The following is a 5,964-nucleotide window of genomic DNA, read 5'->3' on the forward strand; positions in this document are numbered from 1 at the left end:
TAAGATTTTTATCTGTTAACCCCATGCGACGGAAAGTTTCATAATAAAGGATATTGATACTTCTCCCTCCATCCATGAGTACCTTGGTGAACTTATAACCTTCCACCAGAGGTGCCACCACCAACGCCAAATGACCCGGATTATCAACCCGGGGCGGATGATCTTCTCTACTCCACACGATTGGCTGCTCAGACCAACGCAAATAACGGGGCACCGCTGGTTCAACGGAATTCACTGCCCTTTTATGAAGCTTCTGATCACGCTTGTCCAGGCTAGTGGTGAAGACATGATACTGCCCACTATGCAATTGCTTTGGGTTGCTCTGATAACCTGACTGCTGCTGTTGCTGCTGATTGCCCTGATGATTATAGCCACCTTGGTTGCCCTGATTACCTTGGTTGTTATGTCCACCCTGATTATCGTGGAAGCCTGAACCGGAATTTCCTCCGCCATAACCCGGCCAATGAGACCCGGGGCCCGAACCGCCTCCTGGCCCATGATCATACCGGAAAGAACCAGAATTTTTGAACTCTTGCATGATGTAACAATCCTTCCAGAGGTGCGTGGACGGGTTCTCCTTCGTACCATGCTTTGGACAGGGCTGATTCAACAGATAAGACAAACGGTCCGGGTTAGGACTTGGCCCTCCGCTGCGCTGGGGCGTTTTATCTCTTACGCCGCTGGCCCTTGTCATGTGTATTGGTATTAGCCACAAAGTCTAAACCGTGGTCCGCTTTACGCTTGCCGCCGTTTCCATGACCCGCCGGGTTGTGGTGCTGCCCCTTGGCGTTGCCGCTCTTTTTTCCCTTCCCTGTCTTATCATCGTTAGACTCGGGATCCTTGGTACTATCAGAGTCGGCATACTTCACCAGGGCAGCCATGAGGGTTCCCATGTCATTACAATGACGTTTGAGCCGTCCCAACTTCAACTTCAGGGGTTCAAACCGGCAATTGCCTTCCAATGTTAAAACTGCGGTATCAGCGTTGATGCGGTCCGATGAATGCAAAATCTCCGAAACCCGGCGCACCCAACGGGTTGTTGATTCTCCTTCCTCCTGGACACAGGCAGCTAAGTCCACAATTGACATGGGCTGCTTGCATGTATCCTTGAAATTCTGGATAAACCGGGCTCTCAACTCGGCCCATGACCTGATAGAATTAGCCGGTAAGCTCTTTAGCCATGTGCGGGTCGTCCCTTCTAGCCTCATGGTGAAGTATTTCGCACATGCCGCATCATCCACATCCAGGATCTCCATGGCCATCTCATAGCTTTCGACCCATGCCTCAGGGGATAAATTGGCGGTGTAATTCGGCACCTTGCGCGGGCCCTTGAAATCCTTGGGCAGGCGTACATTGCGCAACGCTGGGACGAGACACGTCACTCCCAAAGAACTAGAAGTAACTCCTGGTTCCACTAATGTGGTTGGACGAACCGGAGTAAGCTGACGGGCTTCATGCTGCGCAGGTAACTCGGCCTCTCTGCGTGCCCGAGACCGGTCCACCACTTCCTGAGCATCACCAGCACCACCCGCCGGGTTAGTGCCACGGGGCGGATCACGGTTCCGCGCGTTGCTTGACACTGCCGGTTCATCCATACGCCTGCTGTAACTCCGGCTTGGACGGGGAGTGGAATGAATCCGATCGCGACTATATGAATAAGCCTCCTGTTGAACCAAGGCTGTCTGAAGAAGCTCCTTAACCCGACGCGTCTCGACCGCCGCCGGAGAATCACCTTCGATCGGGATGGCCGGCAGCCGTGAAGCGACAGCGACAATGTTGTCCATCGGGTTAGAGTAATGACCCGCTAGCATGGGGACATGCGGTGTTACAATGTTGTTCTGACGAGGCGGATCCACCAAACGTGGCTGAACCGGCGCCCCTGCTCCAGGTGCCTCCACCTGGTTTACCACCGGCGGATTACTGGTCCCCGCTCCTGGGGTGTTAAAGAGGTTTCTGGCATCATAAACCGGCAGCAGGCGAGATCGGTACCTCCTCTTCAGGACTTTGTTCGACGCACTCTGATCCAGCATAAGCCGGTAAGCCTGTGCATCCAAAGCGGCCCATTCCGTGGCCATCCTGGTATCCTCAGCTGCCAAGTCGGCTTTGGCCTGGGTGATCTGATCTTTCACTTTCGCGATTTCCGCATTGTGTGCCTCCTGATCCGCCGGGTTAACCTCCGCCATCAGCGTTGCCAACGCGTCAAACAAATCAGATAGAACCTGAGCTGGCGGTCGCACAGGGCCTCCCGCCCCGGCCGCTGTTGCTGCTGCCGATCCCGAAATCATCACTGCTGCGGTCGAAGAGTGGAGCGCCGGTTGCGTACCGGCCATGAAGATCGCAACCCGGTTTGGCAGATCAAAGGGGCCCGGAATACTGTCGCCATCAGAACAGCCCCCAATCCGGCCATCTTGTAACTGATATAATGACTCGGTCTCTCCGGTCGATGATTCATCGCGAGAATAAATGACGGTTTCACCACCAGATTCCGATCTATCCTCAGATTCCCCTCCATGGATGAGTCCCACGAAGGTACGCTTCATGACAGGCTTGACCCGGGCAGATCTCGCACGTTGAGCCGTTTCGACGAGGTCGGTGCAGATGTCCGGCTCAGGGCCCGGTTCGCCGATCTTGCCAATGAAAACGTGTATGCCACCAAAGGGGACCCGGTACCCGTACTCGATTGAGCCGGCCTCGGGGCCCCAGCCTACATCGTCGATGTAGAGCTTGCCGCGACGACTCTTGGTCATCCGGCCCACAGCGTAACCCTTGAGTCCTTCGAAGTTGGCCTCCAAGAACTTGAAACCATCGTGCGATAGCCCCACGGTGGGTGCCAGCTGTCGTGGTTTTGTCACAATAGATGTCCTAGAGAAAGGACTTAGTCGTGGAGCCATCGCTACGGGTTAGCTTAAAGGGGTTAAAGCGGACAAGGGACGCAAGAGAGTTTTATACTAGTTCGTCCCCTTATGATGAAGGTAAAAGCCTATGTCTAGTCGTGATGGAATTGCTGGGGTTTCGATGACCAGGGAGCGAATACGCTTTTGCCTGAGTCTCGAGTTGTTGTCTGTTGTCCATGAACCGCCGCCGGGTCGTCCCCTTATATACATGGGTTGACGCTCGTCGGTTTACAGAATCCCGAGGCCGGCTCATAAACGTGTCTGGCTCGGTCTCCGCTCTTTCTATCTTACAACACTAGTTTACCTATGAATACCGGTTTATGTCTACAGGCCTGAACCCAGTTTTGGGCCCTGGGCCTTCATAAAGCGTCACCGTCTGCCTTCATGGGCTTCAGATATAATGAACTACTGATGGGGTTAACCCGGCCTCTCCTAGCCGGTTTACGCCCAGTGGTAATATCCCCAACAGTGAGTATGCGGACGGTGGTTGTTACGTCTATGAGCAGGATACCAGCTTGTTGCGGCCTTCAGGATATTTTAGTTGGAGGCGGGTAAACAGCCTTGGTTTACACTCCCTGTTTCTCGGACTAAATTATCCAATTAACTAGGAGATCACCGTTGGCAAGGACCTTGATGGCAGAGAGGCTCTGTTTGCTATGGAAAACTGTGTCTACACAGCGAGCCCTAGGAGTTCGGGAGCAAACTCCCCTGATTGTCAATGATACAACCTGCAGCCAAAAGAAGGTGAGAATGACAAAGGCATCCGGATTAACTTTGATCCTTGGATGTCTCAATTACGACAGGTAGTGATGTGGTTCAAGCCTTCAGGTTGATAGGTAATTGGGCTGTTGCGTCGAAAGGGTGGAGTACTGTTGTCTCCGGATCATTGGTCGCTGAAGCGGGGCTGCAAATTATGATGGTGTTGGATCATCTTTTCGAATGACTTTGTTGTCTTTGCTGCTTGTTCTGGATGGGTAGTTCTTTCTTTTGTTATGCATATTCCTTGTCGTTTGGTCATCCTCGTCTATGTCACTCTTACTATGTAATACTTGGCTCTATTTAGAATGTAATTCTCGTCTAGATCACGAGAGTCTGAGCGCTGCAGATGGGTGCGTTTTTGTGACACCCAAATTTTTTGGCCTTATTTTTTTTATTAAAATATTGCCAGGAAATAAAACTTTTCCATTTGTCAAGATTTAACGTTTTGTTATGATGAATTTTTACTTCAAAGTGGGAAAACCTTCAAAGAGTATTTTTGGACTTGTGTGCCCTCTTTATAAAATCAACCCTTTATCAGTGGATTAATTTGCATAATTATTTTTCATGAGTTTTATTCTTTTAAAATGATCTTTCATAAATTTGGAGCCCCTTTTTGCACTGCAACTATTTGATAAATGCTTCTAAAAATTCCACCAAAATTTGGGGATGTCATGTGATGTTTCCACATCACTTTTATGCAAAGATACCTTCTGGCCATTGGAGAGTTTGAGCTCTACACCAATTTTTCCAATCTGGTCCAGTAGGCACTTTTGCACTGCAACCCATTTAAATTTTTCTTCAAAAATTCTTCCAAGTATTTGGAGATGACAGTGGATGCATACAACTCATCTTCAAGCAAAAACCCAATGATGTTCTTTGGAAAATTTGAGTGGATCAACCTCTTTTGCTTTCTGGTCCAAATTGGTGATTTGTACTGCAACCATATTTTTCCTTGCTCTGGTGACCTTGAGCTTTCTCCTACTTGTAGCCCTCCCTACCAAACTCTTAAGTCCAGGAGATTGGGCTCATTGGGGATTTTGAAGTGCATGTTCTAAACCCCTTTTCTTTCTGCCCAAAACTGGAGTTTTGCAAAACTTGCACTATCAACTTTCTGTTTTTGCCAAGCTGACCCTACCACCATCTCCTGTGTCTAAGGAGGCACTGATCTGGAGACTTTGGCCACTCCAAGAGTTGCCTAAGTGCACTTGACATTCTGTCGAACACCTGGGGTGCACAGTCAGTTTTGGCAAGCTTCTGGTTTGCATTGTGGACTTGAACCCCTGGCCTATCAACCTTGTCCACAGAGTGCCTAGCCACCCCTACCCTCGATCTGTGCTTTGCCAGCTCTACCCTCGCGCTCTAGACCACGCTGGCATTCCGTCGAGCACCTGTCGTGCATGCTCTGGGCGCGCCCAGAGCGCACGTTTTGCACGCGCGCGCACTATGCCGACACGTCGCACTGCCGCGCTCGACGTGACCCGACCCTGGTCCCTCTGCATCGCTGAGCCGCGCACTAGTCGCCCCCTTCTCCACGATCACTCTGGCACCCTGTTGCGCCGCTGGCCGCGCCCTTGGCGGCACGCCGGCGTCGGCAGTGGATTCCGCCGCGGACGGCGCCGCCCAAGCCACCAGCGCACGACAGCTGCCCCGGAGCACAGGCCGTGCTTATCCCCCGCTCGTCAGAACGCGTTCGTCGCCGCCAAGATGCCCTGCACCTACAGCAACGGCTGTCGCCGGCGATCCTATCCTCTGCCACCGCGGGAACCTGCCTCGAGCGCTATATAAAGGGTCCCCGAGCCCCTCCGAGCACTCACGCGACTTCAGGCACTCCTCGTAGAGCTTCCCGCGTAGTGAATCGACCTGTGGTGGCCGTCTCCCTCAACTCCGGCCAGCTCGGCCGCCGCCAAGCCCCGGTGCGATTCGTCGCAACCGGCCACCCTCTCGCCCAACCAGCACCACCAGAAGCTTCCCCGTAGTATTGCGGAGCTGCCCAGCTGCCCAAACTCGATCGGAGACCACCGGAGCACAATAGTCACTTCACCACCGTAGCCTTCACCCGCCGAGGAGCTCGCCGCCGGCGATTCCTTCCACCTCCGACGACCCTTCAACCACCCAAAGGACCGCCTTGGTCTAGCCGTTCCATCCCCGCCCGCAGATGCCCTCGAGGAGCCGCCGTCCGTCGCCGGCGATCGCCGGAGCCCCGCTCCCATCGGGCAGAAGAGAAGAGAAGGAGGGAAGGAACGGTCAAACCTGACCAGTGGGCCCTCTGCACCCACTGTCAGCGACCCGCGCAGCACCCTCTCTCTGTTTA

This window comes from Triticum aestivum, chromosome 5D (assembly GCF_018294505.1).
Source record: "Triticum aestivum cultivar Chinese Spring chromosome 5D, IWGSC CS RefSeq v2.1, whole genome shotgun sequence".
In the NCBI taxonomy this organism is placed as follows: Eukaryota; Viridiplantae; Streptophyta; class Magnoliopsida; order Poales; family Poaceae; genus Triticum; species Triticum aestivum.